The sequence below is a fragment of the Mastigoproctus giganteus genome, chromosome 3, assembly GCF_048544385.1.
Source record: "Mastigoproctus giganteus isolate SK-2022 chromosome 3, ASM4854438v1, whole genome shotgun sequence".
Taxonomy (NCBI): Eukaryota; Metazoa; Arthropoda; class Arachnida; order Uropygi; family Thelyphonidae; genus Mastigoproctus; species Mastigoproctus giganteus.
The window spans coordinates 135,117,702-135,132,962 of record NC_143577.1 but is presented as its reverse complement, the minus strand read 5'-3'; the positions used below and the strand labels follow the sequence as shown (position 1 = coordinate 135,132,962).

General features: G+C 42.8%; 1 protein-coding gene across 3 annotated transcripts in view; it reads left to right on the top strand.

Moving 5' to 3' along the window:
* Positions 1 to 15,261, top strand: part of LOC150088279 (atrial natriuretic peptide receptor 1) — a 1,689,763-nt gene that overhangs the window by 209,864 nt on the left and 1,464,638 nt on the right. The gene's annotated exons all lie outside the window — the stretch shown is intronic.

Genomic DNA, 15,261 nt, shown 5'->3' with positions numbered 1-15,261 from the left:
GATCAAGGCACAAAACCCTGAAGTGGATCTGAATTCGAATCAATTAGAAATGACTCTTTATAAACAACAGTGGCGCAAATTCCACATGGACGGACAATGACCCAAGAAAGACCCCACAAACGCCGACAAGATAAATTGGACCTCTTGACTATATAGACTACTATTACTATTACTATTTTAGGGTTACTCGTAAATGATTACATTAACCCGTATTCGTGTCTGTAAATTGCGTGTGTTCTCTGGTCGATTTGCCTGTTTTGCTGGACGAAAACACCCCAGTTTCTGAGGGAAAAAACCTTGCTATCTACGCCTCAGATCGACTAATTCAGCCACTGAGTGAAAAAAGCCCACTAAAGTTCCTCGCGTCATCGACGGGTTTCGAACCCGGACCTTTTCCACCCGGTCTGGGGAGGACGGTGACGATACCACTGTGCTACCCACGCAGACTTGACTATATAGACTGCAGAACGGACAGGAACTGTCCTATTAACGATCCCGGTACGGTCCGATCTCTGCTGGGATCTGACTAGAATCACCAACAACTTCGCTGCCAAACGCCATATGGTGATCTGAATGGTGTACCCTAACCTTATTCATCTTTAATTCCCTATCCCCAGGGGGACAGAGAATTAAAAGGGGTGAAAAAAGTCTTTTAAAGTTCCTCGCGTTATCGACGGGGTTCGAACCCAGGCCTTTTCCACCCGGTGTAGGGAGGACTGTGACGATACCACCGTGCTAACCGCGAAGACGGTAAAGGGGGAGGCAATGGATGCTATCTATCCTCCCTTCCCTGTCGACACCTCTCTTCGCCGGATGAGGCATGAGCCTACATCACTGACTCTTGAGTTCACCTTACCTATCGTCCCCATATTTCTGTCTTTCCCTCCAGCCTTCAGTCTTCCCCCCACTCTGCCTAACCCCAGTATACACCCCACATAATATATCAAAAATAGCATCGTTTAAAAAAATTTGACCGTGCCGCAAAAATCTCACTCGGCCTTTCCTATTCTTAGCGTCTACCCTTATGTATACTTGTATGTATGTGTGTATATATGGCTATACATCAGATTGTGTTGATATAAGAAGTGGTGTTCCCCAAGGATCAGTATTAGGACCCCCTGTTGTTTTTAATTTTCATAAACGACATTGATGAAGGTATAGAGGGCGTGATGTCTAAATTTGCAGATGTTAAAATTGGCAGAGGAGTTAATGATCACTGTCAAGCTGAGCTTCTTCAGAGAGACCTAGATAGACTTCAGGAATGGTTAGAAAAATGGCAACTAGGCTTTAATCCCACAAAGTCTAAGGTATTACAACTGGAAAACAGTAATCCCAAAATAACTTATTCACTTGGTGTAGTTCAAATAAACCCAGTACTGGAGAAAAGGGACTTGTGTGTTACGATACGGTCAGACATGAAATTCTCTGAGCATTGTAAACAGGTTGCAAGGAAGGCCCATCGTGTCCTATCGATGATCTACCGAACTTTTGCAAGTAGAGATAGGGACGTGATAATCCCATTATATAATACCTTTGTTAGACTACACTTGGAATACTGTGTTCACGTATGGAGACCGCACCTAAAGAAAGACATCGAGCTTCTTGAAAGGGTGCAAAGACGAGTAACCCGCCTGGTGAGATCGGCAAAAGGGCGTCCTTATGAAGAAACATTTGGAATATGTGGGTTGCAGGATTTGGATACTAGATACCTTAGAGCTAGAACTAGGGGACATAAATTCAAGTTACGGGGGGAAATGTTTATATTGAACTGCAGGAAGTTTTATTTTAGCCAACAAGTTATAAATTACTGGAATAAGTTGCCTACATGGGTGGTAGAGGTTGACAGTTTGGGGAAATTCAAAAGTCATCTGGTTAGTACCTTCGGGTGAGGGAAATGCACAAAACTCATAGGATGATAGGTTTAATTTCCTTCTGTTTTATTAATTATTAGGTTTTTTTATCATTGTTTTATTCGTTTTTTTTTTTTTTTGCACCATGCGGCCATTACTAATACTAATACTAAATATGCTTGTATATGTGTAATTGTGTATGTATATATATATATATAAAATTATTTTTATTGTTATGTGTAGAATTTAAATATAGAATTTAACTAGTGCTAATAATGAAAAGGTTGAGCTCACGCCGCCTAGAACAGCTTATATACACTTGTTATTTCTTTTTCTACCCGATATTTATATATATTCACCATCCTATCCTATTTATTTTTAATTTTTATTATTCGTAATTATATATATATATATATATATATTTTTTTTTTTTTAACCTCTGGCCTGAACTGTGTTCTGTTTCACACTACAATGTATTTTATGCGGAGATGAGGGGAACCCCTAATGCCGTTAGACACGAAAACACTTTACTTTATTAATTTAGCCTCACCTGGGATGCTGTGCTCAACTTTCAGCTTCACTTTGTCAGGATGAGCTAGAAGACATACGCAGCTCTTTCCGCAGTGAGTAAGGAGCTCGTTGGTGTGCATCAGCCAGCGGTGTTTGTTCGGCACTTCCTGAGGTGTATTACTCCGATCCTTCTCTATGCATCAGAAATGTGGTCATCTGCCCCTGTCTCCTACATTAACAATATCTCAGTTTAGAGTACTGTTTGCTTAGATGGATGAACAAGGTGGTAGGAGACCCCTAACTATCTCCAGATGGATCTTCAAACAAATATGTGCATCACTACCTGGAGACATCACCATGACAAAAAATGTCCTCACGCTTGCATGGCTTATAACGGGCGAAATGATGTTCCATCGGTATACCCATTAATCTCGGGCCCGAAGAAGGCAAGGGGGAAGCATCCCGACTCCTGCCTCCCTCTGCGTCTTATGCTGTCAAGCATTGATTCCCTGAGGGACATGTTTCCAGCTTTCGGATCTTCAATAAAATTAGGATACACCCTGATAGGTTCTGTGAAGACAAGCTCTTACAGGGACGACAAAATGTTCAAGAACTACTAACAGATAATGAATCTATGATATTCACCCGCCCCTGGACATGACTGGAGTAGCTGCTTTTTTTATTTTTTTAATTTAATTGCCTATTTCTATATGACAGACTTTGTTTTTATCTCCCTGAAATTGTATATTTAATCCTGTAAATTTCTCGGGTCGAGCACGCATGTATTCTTCTAGATTATACATATGTTCATTGCATATTCGCATCCTTCTGGCACAATGCCCTCCCGGGGTGACCCAAGGTTTCTTAGGGAAATAAACTGATTTTAATAATAATAATAATAATAATAATAATAATAATGGGTACGATGGCCCAGTGGTCAAGACACTGGACTACCATCTTGATGGACACGAGCTCGAATCGCGCCTTGGTGAAAGCGAACGTGGCTCTATTATGCTGGGAGACCGATGATAAAATAAATAATAATAAAAAACAAATATCGCGAAAGTTGCTCAATTGGACTTACCTGCCCCAAGGTAGGAGTGACGGCTTAGATAGATAGTGACGCCATCTGGTGTCACTCGCGAGAAATAAAAACCACTGGACATAAACCGAAGCTAAACAAGTCCACCTCCATAGAAGGATGATGTCGCAGCAGAGAAATATTAATCATACTGCATCGGGTAAGTCGCGGAACCGAGAGAACAATATAGACAGATCCGAAACTTTTATACAGAAACTATTAAGAAAAACATCCTGGGAACGACTAGTCCAAGTATCAGGAAATACTGAACCCTGGGGAGTGGTGTATAAAATCACCACAAACAAACTCCCCAGAGGCGAAGTGATGACCGCAACAAAGACGGCGCAAGGAACACTCACTGCAACATGGCAGGACTCAATAAAGAACATACTCATCAATCTAATCCAAGACCCATCACGCATACTAACAGAGGACCAGAAAGCCATCTGCCAAGCAAACGAAGAATATGAAACCCAACAACTAGAACCCCCTTTCACAGCCAACGAACTACAAGAAGCGGTATCACAAACCAGGAACAAAAAGTGATCTGGCTCCGATCTCATCGAGCCGGAAATGGTGAAGAAAGCAGCGTAGGTTATGCCGGAACTCCTGCTCCGACTGAACAACACCTGTATCAAAGAGGGCCAGTTCCCCACCAGCTGGAGGACGGCCAATCTAAAACTGACCCTAAAAAATCGAAACAAACACCAGGAAAATCCCAATTCATATAGACCCATAGCCTTATTGTCGACACTAAACTAGCTTTACGAAAGATTATTACATAAAAGGATCCGCAGCCACTATAATGACGCAAACCTGAATTCACCCAAGCAATACGGCTTCAAATCGGGATCTTCGACCATAGATGCCGTCCAAGGCTCAATCACCAAAGTGATGCAGTGTACCAAGAAATATTTCCTGGTCATAGCCGTCGACTTTGCTGGGGCGTTCGACACCCTCTGGTGGCCGAGCGTCCTTTGCAGGTTCAGGGCAGCGAGAACACCAAGCAATTTGTACAGGAGCATCAAAACTTATCTCTCGGACAGAAACGTCCAAGTAATAACGCCCTACAAGACGTTGACCAGGCCCGTCCGCAGAGGCTGCCCTCAGGGATCTGTCCTGGGGCCGCTCCTGTGGAACATATTGTTTGACGAGTTCCTCACCATGGACCTGGGAGAGGTGGAGGCCCAGGCCTTCGCAGACAACCTTTCACTGACGGTCGCGGCGGATTCCAGACAGAACCTTGAAACGCTTGCAAACCAAGCCCTTGAAACCTTGCAGGACTGGACAAAACTACACACCTTTACAATTTCGCCAACGAAGACGGACTCAGTACTACTGAAAGGGAGGTTAAACCTTAGAAGACCACCACAAATCAAGCTGGCAGGACAAACAATCAAACTGTCAACGCAAATTAAATATCTGGGACTGACCACCGATCAGAACTTATCATTTAAACCGCACCTAATCTATCTAAAAGAGAAACTGTGGAAATACACAGCGCTCGTTGCCAGAGTTACACGCAGAAACTGGGGTCTAAACAGGAGAACCCTTTCCCTGTATTATAAAGCCATCTTCATCCCGATAATAACATATGGATCTCCCATATGGTACAAGAAAGCAGGAACAGCAGTGAATAAAAGGATACTGGACACGATCCAACTGGATACTGGACACGATCCAACCTATTATTAACAATAACAAGAGCATGTAACACGGTTAGTACGAGTGCCCTACAGGTTCTTGCGGGGACCCTATCCTTGGATTTAGAGGTAACCGCTGCGGACTTATGTATCTACTAGCCAAAAGAACCCAAACCACCTACAACGGTCTTACCATTGACATCACCAATAACAGGAAAAACGAGAAACAAAAAATAGTGGACCACCTTTTACAAATTATTATTATTATTATTATTATTATTATCTTTATTTTCTCCTAAGAGACACCCGCTTACAGCTATTAACCAGGGGGTGCACATTCATATATACAAATATAATTTATATACATAATTATCTATTTATAATTTATACAAATCAGTCTTTATAAATTATACAAATTATACAATGTCTAAATTATACATTTTCTAAATCATACATTGTCTGATTAATTATATTATACACATCATTGCCTTATTTTACATGACAGGCAGATAGAAAGAGAGCACAAGCATAATTTACAGTTTTACAAGGAATTAGAGAATGTTCACATCTACAGCACTATTTACAGCGAGTTCACAGAAAGACAAGACGTCCAATAAAAACATAACAGGAGCAAAAACAGTCCCGACCAGTTCATTTTCTTCATTTCCTGCATTCTCTTTTGTTTCCCTCTGTCGGCATCACTCAACATTTATAGGTGGAGTAATGCCTTTTGAAACACTTCGGTCCTGTATCTCTTCTCTGCGCAAAGCCTTTCTGGGTCTGCGTGAAGATCGTTGAACATTTTAATAGTGTTCAAAGGAAAAAATCGCCGAAGGCTTTCCAGCTGTGTGAGCGCGCTACTGATTGGAAGGGTTGTTGTTCTATTCGCCCACCTTTGCGTCATGTGGGGCCGAGTCAGCAGGTGGTCAGTTTTCGGCGAGTCGACTCTTCCGGTCAGTAGTTTTGCAAGCGTGAGGATGTTCTTGGTGACAATAATGTGAGACCAAGGCGTGACATCCAAGTTGGCATATAAAATGGTTCTTGAGATTGTAAATGGCTTCGTAGTGATCCTGTTTAACCATCTCAGCATCCAGTACTCTAAACCCAGGAAAGCCTTGATGGTAGCAACTGGGGCAGAAGACCAAATCTGAGATGCGTAGAGAGGGATGGGGATGACGCATCTTAAAATATATTGTTTAACAAGGTCAGGGTTCCTGATACCTACTAGTTCTTGTCTGGAGGTCCATAGCGCTGCGTAAGTTTTCTTCTTTACATGTCCGAAATGGGGTGTGAAGTTTAGGTTTTCGTCCCATTTCAGACCAAGATCAATATGTGTCCTGACTTTTTTGACCACACTGCCATTTACGCGTATTGATATGTGGTTTTTTAATACCTTGTTGGTGAAAACCATTTGGGCTGTCTTGTGTTCATTTAGTCGGAGCCCCATGCAATTAAGGTATTCTTGCAACTCGGCGATTTTGGAGTTTGCTTCGTTGTTGCATTGTAAAGATGTGTTTTGGTCATTCCAGGTGACGAAATATTTCAAGTCGTCTGCATATACGACAAATTGCTTTTGATTTTGGGTCAGGAAGGGATGCAGTGCTGTTGCGAAGAGAGTAGCAGAGAGGACACCACCTTGTGGGACTCCCCTGTTGACTTGGAAGGTCTCTTTGGAAGTTCCATTTATGGCAGTGATGTGTCTCTCCCTCAAAGAACTCGTTATTATAGCTAATACGTGCCCAGTTATATGGAAATATTCCTCCAAGATGATAGTAATAGCCGAGATGGATATTCTGTCGAAAGCGGATGCAACGTCTAAGAAGACAATGTCTAATTGCTGTCTGAAGTTAAGGGCGTGTTGTATTCGAAATAGAGTCTCCATGAGATTGGTGGTAGTAGATCTTTGTGGGATCACTGAATGAAGGTACTCCGGTCTATGCCCGAAGCAGTGATGGTTGATGGTATTTAAAATGGATTTCTCAAATATTTTTTGAAACGAACATCCAATTGCAATAGGCTTATTGCTTCACTGATTTGCTAATTGCTTCACTGATTTTCTCTGTGTTGACTTCACTTTCAACTTGATTTTCTGCTAGAGGAGTTCCAAAGGTGGCTTGGGTCCATTCTGAGAAGATGTGCTCGGGCATTATATCCGTACTTTGGCGGATTTAGGATTGCTATTTTTAGGAACAGGTTTAACGAAATACGTATTCCATATCTTCGGAAAGTGGTTTTCACTTAAAATTTTGTGGAAAATGTGAAGGAGCAGATCTATGATGTATACACTGCTGATCTTAATCATGAAGAGTGGGAATTTATCAGGCCCAATTGTGGCTTTATTCTTGAGGCTATTCACAGCGGCTTTAATGTCATCTCTAGCGATACTGATTTGAGACAGTTCAGGATAGAACTCTGTCTTTAGTTTGCTAATTGCTTCACTGATTTTCTCTGTGTTGACTTCACTTTCAACTTGATTTTCTGCTAGAGGAGTTCCAAAGGTGGCTTGGGTCCATTCTGAGAAGATGTGCTCGGGCATTATATCCGTACGCCTTTTCTTATTATATATCCTGCTTCCTTTCTTTAAATGTGATCGCACCATGTCATAGTGAGCTTGACGTTTCAATCGAATGAACCGCGCTCTAGCTTCTTTATATCGAATATAATCAGGTGGGTGTTCAGTTTTTTTCCATTTTCTGAACAGTTTTGCTTCTTTTTAAAAGCATATTTTACTTGTGGACTAAACCAGGAATTTGCTCGATGGGAAATTTTTATGTGTTTTGATGCGCCCTCAAGAGCAATAAAGTGAAGGGTATCCGAAAGTGCTTCTAAGGCATCGTCTACGGGGAGTTGGAAGAGATTTTGCCAGTTGAAATTCGCGAGCCGTTTCAAAATTACGTCTGGTTTTATATACTTGGTTGAGAAGATAACATCAGCGTTGTTTTCCCTCTTCCAGTTCTCTTTTTGTCTACAAGCTTGACTTGTCAGGTTGACTTGGATTGAGAGAGGGATGTGATCCGAAGCGAAGCGAGTCGTACTGTCAGTTAATGTGATGTCTAGAGCATTATAGTATACCAGGTCAAGGCGCTGTGTGCCTCTTGTGAGGGGCGTTTCAAGTTGTTTTCGAGAGGGTTTCCATAGTATCATCCAATTCGCTCTTTGCATCTTTGTACTTAGGAAGAGGCATGTTCAAATCTCCCATCACAATAGATTTTACATTTGGGTTCAAGTTTGCGACGAGCCAAGTAAGGAGTTCATTTCTGGCTTCGCTGTCATGGTTGGGTGGAAGGTATATAATACAAATTTGTACATTCTTTGTACCTTCTCTGAAGGTTGCTGAGACGGCTTCAAAATTTTCCGAGTGTGACTCTTGGTTTTTAGTTACAGAGAAATTATTCTTATAGAGTATCATTACTCCTCCTCCTCTTTTGTTTTCTCTTCCTCTTGTAACGCATTTAAAACCAAAATTATCAGCCAGAGCATCTAGCTGTCTATTATTATGAAGCCAGGTTTCTGTCAGGCAGATGAATTCATATTCGGAGCTTAATAGAAGGTTCTGAAAAGTGTGAAGTTTATTGGCTATGCTGAGCACATTTTGAAGGTAAAGAGAGACTTGCATATTTTCTTTCGAGTCTGATGAGGAATTCCTTAATTGCTACTGAGCAACCCTGGCTGAGAGCCTCGAAGCACGTTCCCTGAAGCGTTTAACCAGGGTGCCAGTGGGCCAAATGGTTTTGTCTAGTAATCGTGCTTCACAATTAATAGGGCATGAGATAGTGAAGGAGGAATATGCTGGATGTCTTGTTCGTACTTGTCGTACTTCCACGTCAATACCCATCCCCTCTACGCACATTTCTTTAATGACGCTCGGTGTGATACTGGGTTCAATCCGCGAGACAAATAGCTTTCCTCTTGTTTGAACTGAGGTGATGCTGTATCTTTCTGCAAGACAAGGGTGATAATCAGATGGCTGGGATGTTGGAGGATGATCAATAGGATCGCCATTTGTCCGTATGGCATGTTGTTGCTGATGGGCATTTAGGTGAGGGGGGTCCTTTTTAGTGGAATTTTGAGGGACCAATTTTGTCGGCAGAGAAACAACCTGAGCAAAAGTAGGTTTCTGGTTCATGTTTGGCTCCGATGGAGGGGTTGATTTCTTTTTATTGCGGTCTTGGTTTGCAGAAGAAGTAGTGCTGGGGATAGCGGTCGCTGGACCGTTTTCCGACCTGTGCATTTGTGCATACCTTTTATTGGAGGATTGGTTTTTCGAATTATCAAAATTTTGAGGAGGTGGCTGCTCTTTGCAGGGATCAGCATCTTGCAACTCTGCCCTAAATTTGAGGGTAGTCGTCCGTTGTGATTTAATGTGCGAGTTATCCATCGGTTTCCCTCTTGCAACTTTCGAGGTGCCAGCTGGGCAAGCCTGTGGGTTTTCGAGTATCGGGATATTTCGTCCGATTGTTCCGTTAATTGCACGTAGTTGAGTTAGGACTGTGTCTAATTTATCATCAATTAGTTTCTGTTTGGCTATTAAAGTTCTATTCTGTTCATGCAGTTCATGGTTTTCTTCTTTGATTCCTTGCAGAGTTTTGTGGATTGGAAGAAGGAGTTCCTCGAGTAACTCTTTTAGCATTGAGACTCATGCTTAAAGTAATCCTGACCTGTTTGTCTTTCTTGATCATTCCGAGCCCCACTACAGCCTATTTCTTTAATGTAGTCAAGAGTATCATTTCCATCATCATATGTTTTCTTGTGCGCGCAATCGTCTGGGCATGCGTCACAACCTAAGATATCAATTAATGAGCCACTAAGGTTCCCGTTCAGCTCCGTTACTGCGAGGTTGTCGGAAACCTGTGGGGAAGGTTCCTCAGTTTCTGAGTCATCGTTGTCTATGACGTGAGATTCTGCTGCATTTATTTCTTCCCGTTGTTCTGCGCTATTGTTCTCGTTGTGTGACCTGCATTTTGAGCAAATGAACTTCTTTCGTCTGCTTTGATTTAAGCGCACGATGTCAACTTGGGAACAGCAGCTCCCAATGACGCTGCCACATCGCGAGCATTTAATGGCGTATTTATTTACAACGTTACAAATGCCGCATACTTGCTCCGTCATATCAGATGGTTTCTTTTCCATATTTGTAACGATTGAGACCGTGGATGCGTTACTTATATGTTTTACTTAAATCTGGAGCGTTGGCCAGATATTTCACTTATTTCTCGATGAAAGGTGCGATACTGGGGAGAGCTATACACTCCACACCCAGTTACGGTTTAATTGGAGCCTTTAATGTAAGGAGCGACCTTGAGAGAGGATTAGTGGTGGGGAAAGCTGAGTAGTTGAACTTTCCGCAGACAAGAAAACTTATCTATAGCTGTACCACATATAGCATGCATGAGACCAAAAAACAATAATCATAATTTACCTGACTGTGCATTTCTTCCTTAGTTGGTATATTTAGATAGAGGCACTTCTGAACTTCTGAAATTTGACAGAGAAGATGGACAGACGTGGAAAAAGGAGCGATAACAAAAAAATTTATTCCCCAAGTAACCAAGCTGTATCCCAAGGCTCGCACATGGCTGTACCCAGGCCTAAACACTACTTTTCTACTCACTGGCCACGGGCCTTTCAAGGCCAAATTAAATGCCATGGGCATAATCGAGGAATCACACTGTCTCTGCGGCGAACTAGAAACATGGCATCACGTTATGCATCAGTGTGAAATATACGAAGACATCAGATGTCAAATGATCACGAGAATTAAATACATCCCTAACACCCAGGAACACCATCTCCTGGACACACCAGAAGAATTTGCGGCCTTTAGTCGCTTTGCCCAGGACGTCTTCTCCAGAAAAAAAACTACAAATAGCCATCCACCAAGGCCAACAGGAGTAATGAAACCAAATATGGACAGCGAGGAATACGAGAAACTAAGGACAGCGATATCAACGAATGATTGATGACCAATGGAATATGCCACCCAAATTTGAGAACGGAACGCCACCGGTTTAAGATAACAGAACCCGCCTAATAGGGAAGTAAAAAAAAAAAAAAAAAAAAAAAAGCTATCACACAATCAGAGAAGGATGCTGAACCAAAGAAAGTGGAACACAAGAATGCGGCTTTCCCCATGAGTTACAATGAAGAGAAACAGACATGAGACAAAGGAAGGTCATATTCGAGACCTGAAGAGGGCACTGTAGCCCTCTTCACCTATAATTCCTAATTCCCCGGGAGGAGGGGACGGCCACACGGTCCCCCCTTCTCGCCATCCCCTGTTTCCTCTCTGGTGGGGCATGGGCATGCCCCAGTGTAACTGCAGCCGCCTTCTCTATTGGCTCCATACTTCTGTCTTTTCCTCCCAGTCTTCTGCCTCTCTCCCCTTTATCTTCACGCTAGCGAAAGTTCCACACATCAAAATTAATACGTCAAACCCGCCATACGCCCAGCATTCGGCCTAAAAAATTAAAGCGATAATATCCTCACGTCGACGCAAATAATAAAAAAATCACTTTATTTTATTTTCTTGATGACCATTGGAATATGCCACCCAAAGTTTTTTTGGTCCTAGCCGCCGAAATCTCAGGAAACTAAGCGGCAAGACCTGTCAGAGTATACTAAGTCTACGGAGTTCCTGGCCTGCCTCCTCGGGGCGTAAGTGGGGCAACGTTGGATCCCAAAAGGGGTCCCGTGGCTAAATGGCCAGAAGAACAACGATACACGAAATTACACGATCCAAGACCAATACACTTTTAAATCTCTGGCATTTACAGTGTACTGTAATACACCAGAACGTAAACTACGAAGAGATGGGGGGAACCCCTGGTGCTGCTTGACCCTAAACACACGTACACTTACACTTATTTACACTGCATCGGGTGGGAAATAGGAATGGCTGCCTTCTTGGTAACACGTGATGCAAGTCGCTCCGTGCATGTTGATAGTTTTTAATCGGTTAAAAATAGTGGCATCTTTTGGATTTGTGCCATACAAGGGTTTTCAAAGAAGAGGAACTCAGTGGTGAGATCGGTTTCTTGTTTTTCTGGGCCATTTTCGTGCATTTCAACTTGTTTGTATCCAACGCTTGTAACAATGTGTCTGCCCGTCTTGGTGGCATTGTTCTAGAATTGGAGCCTGTGGCGAACATATTTCTGTTGTTACCACGGTTGAACTGTACTATTGACTGGGGAGGGTAAATTCCCTGTGGGAGGACAGTCATAGCTGAAGGTCACTTGCCGCTTAAGCATCGCTACTTGGGCGCACTCTACGCCTCCTGCAGTAATTGGCTTGCAGCGACCACCCGCTTTTCACAGCATTCACGCAAATGAGAAAGGGAAAACTTAAAAGTTGTAACTAAATGTCGTGTGCCTCTGCGTTACGACGAATATAGTTTCTTTTGTGATAAAGAAGTCGTCGGCGACAAGCTGATAACCCTGGACAATGATTCTCCCCCAAAAACCAGTGGTTTTATTTGTTTTATTTTAAAATAGTTTTATTTGTGTGCCTACAATAAGAAACAATGATTTTTGTGCTTCCCCCCCCCTCTGCCATAGACTTACCATGGACAGATTGGATCTTCGTAAACACGCATGTAATACAAAAACCTGTAACGACCACGCACGCTATCTGCGTCTTAGAAAACCCCCATCGAAATTAGCCCGGCCTCTCTAGGTCTATTTTATAATTGGATGTTACCCCCCACAATCATTGGTGGGGAATCAAAAGTTTAGATTGACCACTGCTAGGCCTGAACTTGTGCCACGGACTTACGGTCGGCAACCACCACTTTGCTTATTGGAGGCTTGAAGTGGTGAAACCCATGTTTAGTCTCTAGAGCAAAGTTTCCGGCATCCCACTTCCCCCATACTTCTCCTTAAACCCATGCACGGTACTAAGTACTATAGATTTTGATACCTTTCGTGTTTGGGGTTTCCATAAAAAAAAAAAAAAAAAAAAAAAAACATTCCTAGCCGGTTGTTGAGTGTGTGGATCCTGCCTGGATAATCCGGCGTAAGTATCGATAAACCGTACCTGTGACAAAATGATTACCCATAGTCAGAAATTGACTGAACTTCAGCCAGAAGATGAACACCAATGAAGAAGGCAACAACCTATCCTAGAGAAAAATGATGATTTGCAAATTATAAAGAAGAATGATCACGACGATTGAGCACAGCCACAACAAATTTCAAAAAAGAAATACAAGAAATATGTCGCCCTGAGTACAGGAATGGAGACAAGATCGCAAAGTGAATCGAAAGACCAGCAAAACAATGAGGACCCCCAACTAGAGAACAGCGAAGAATTAAGTAAGCAGACCCAGCCTACCATAGACTCCAGATTTCCGGATGGAACGGTACTGGACCAGGTTTTGGAACTCCGGGTGGAGCTTGGAAACAAACTGAAAGACTCCGCAAGTAGAATCTTAGCAGCCCTTAGGGCTGATATTGTAGGAATATGGACCAAGCTGGAGACGGTCTTCCACAAGGTTTTTCAGTGAGGCAGAAAGAAATGCAGACAAACTGGAGGCCTACCAGGAATGTAGAGTCACACAACAAATGCAACAGCGCCCCCATACCTATGCAAGTGTACTGAGTAATCCACCAACTGTGACACAGATGCCAAGAAACGAACAGCCAAAGAAAAAGACTTCTCCCAATGCCAAACCTGGTAATACTAAGGACCAAAAATGCCGAGGAAATAAGAACAAGTGAAGAAATTAAGGCAAAACTAATAAGCACCATGAAGGAAGACCTCAAACAAACCCAAATCAGAGGAATACGCAAGATGAGGAACATAGGACTGGTAATAGAAACCGAGACAAAGCAAGAGATGCAAGGAATAATACAAAATCCCAAAATAGCCACTTTGGGTCTAACAGCTGAATCACCCAAAAGAAAAGGGCTAGTTATAATAATATACGACGTAGATAAAGACATCACACTGAACCAATTAGCGTACGAACTCTACCAAAGAAACCTACAGGGTAAAATCCCTAATAAAAATCCACAAGAGATAGCAACCCATTAAAGCGAGCGATAGAATAAACAAAAACTGGGTAGTAGAACTAACCCCGGAAGCCTAGCAAACCCTGAAGAACCAAACAAGGTTGTTTATAAAATGGGGCTGCTACCGATATCGCGAACGTGTGGTCGTTCCGAAGTGCTACTGTTGCTGCAGGTTCGATCACACCACGCATACGTGTGCACAAACCACCCCAACAATGCGGCCACTGCTCAGAAAAAGGCCATGAATATAATGCCTGCCGTCACAAAGATGTGGGACCTACCTGCGTAAACTGTAAAAACTTAAAGCTAGAGTACAAGGATTCACTGAGAGACCCCATGTGTCCCACATACCAACGAGCCAAGAGTTTATACCAAAGTAGGATTAACTATGGGGACGATAATTAAAGCTTGCACGACAAATATTCTAAAAATAGTTCAAATAAATGCGCAGAGGGCTAGAGCAGTAGCCGACCAGATCTGGGTTAAAGATGAAGAGGAAAACGCGGATGTCATCATATTACAGGAGCCATACTCGCATGGGAAACGGGTTGTAGGCTACCCACTCACCTACAAAGTGATACACACAGTTGCAGACACCCCATGGGCTGCTGTCCTGGTAAGGAACAGCAATATCACAGTGACTAAAATCACGCAGTTCTGCACGGAGTGGGCCGCCTGTGCCCAGCTAAATACAGCTTTAGGGAACCTGTACGTTGTGGCATTCTATTGTAGACCCGGACAACAGATAGATTTTGCAATCGACTATCTTTAATGCCTGCAGGACATCCTACCAAACCAAAAAATCATCATAGGTGCTGACGTGAACTGTCGATCCCCGACATGACACAGTACTACCCCTGCCAGGCGTGGAACCCAAAATGGTCAACTCCTTGAGGATTACTTGGCAGGATCACAGCTGACAGTGCTAAATCAACCTCACCACTTGCCAACCTTTTGCAACACCCTCTGGGAGGCTACTATTGATGTATCCCTAACCACTAGGACCTTGGCGGGATTTGTGACTGACTGGAAGGTGGAGGAGGCATGGACTATCTCAGACCACCGTGCAATCACCTTTAAAATAATCAGACAACTGACAACAGTAACACTAACAAACCAACAGAAAAACAAATATGCAGTTGCCAAAGCAGATTGGTTGTCATTCAAAA